The following is a 1,017-nucleotide window of genomic DNA, read 5'->3' as shown; positions in this document are numbered from 1 at the left end:
TTTTAAAATAATATCTTCTACTTAATTTTCCATCAACGTTATCTACTCCCTATTTGGTAGGAATTTAAAATCTAGATTTTAATATAAGTTAAAGTCAACAATTAATTTTAATATTTCATTAATTTTTTTAAAAAAAAATTCACTAAAAATCTTATTTTAATCCATCAAACAGGTCTAATATCATTAATTTTTTATTTTAGAGGTGTTTGGGGGGCAAAAGGCATTTTCTGATTGTCATGGTATCCTGAGTGGGATCAATCATTGTCTGTTTATGCTAATAACATACAACTTAATGATGACAGATTAGAATATTTGTCTCTGGGATCATTGATTTTCCCACCAATCCAATAATAATTGCATCTCTATAATAAGAACGTTTAGGGACAGATAAAGATTTCGAAGTGGCTTAAGAATTAGGATTTGGGATTTTCTCTTATTGGCTAATTAGCATTTCATTTGATTGCATGTGATTATCATTCGTTGGATGGCTTAATGGATAAGAAACATTTGTTAGTTTTAATAATATTGCTTTAGAGGAAATGATTAAAGGAGATATGTGACAAATTTTGCAAGAACCTAACCATAATATTATCAAAGGTTTTTGCAATGATAAAATAGGAAGATATTGTTCTTTTTTCCTTAAATATATACGTGGAGAAACTCGTGATGATTGCATTGTTTCAAATTCTTATAATTTCAAACTCATGTGATTTTTTAAAGTAAAGGAAAAAAGTATTTCATGTTCTTGCTATTGTTTAGCAAAATTATCCCCAAACAATATTACGGTATATTTTGATATATGTAAAACTTGTACTTTCTGATATGTGCTTTTTGACACGATTTCTATGGAGATATTTGATACAAACATGGATTGATCATACTGAACATTGAACAAATAAAATAATTATGATAGGATTGATCGAAGGAATCTTGCCATCCAAATTGAGTTTTTGAGGAACTCCCTCCCTCTTTTCATTTCCTTTTCTCCTTTTAATGGAGACAAAACGTTACATAATC

This window comes from Olea europaea, chromosome 4 (genome assembly GCF_002742605.1).
Source record: "Olea europaea var. sylvestris chromosome 4, O_europaea_v1, whole genome shotgun sequence".
In the NCBI taxonomy this organism is placed as follows: domain Eukaryota; kingdom Viridiplantae; phylum Streptophyta; class Magnoliopsida; order Lamiales; family Oleaceae; genus Olea; species Olea europaea.
Note: the sequence above shows the minus strand (reverse complement) of the source record.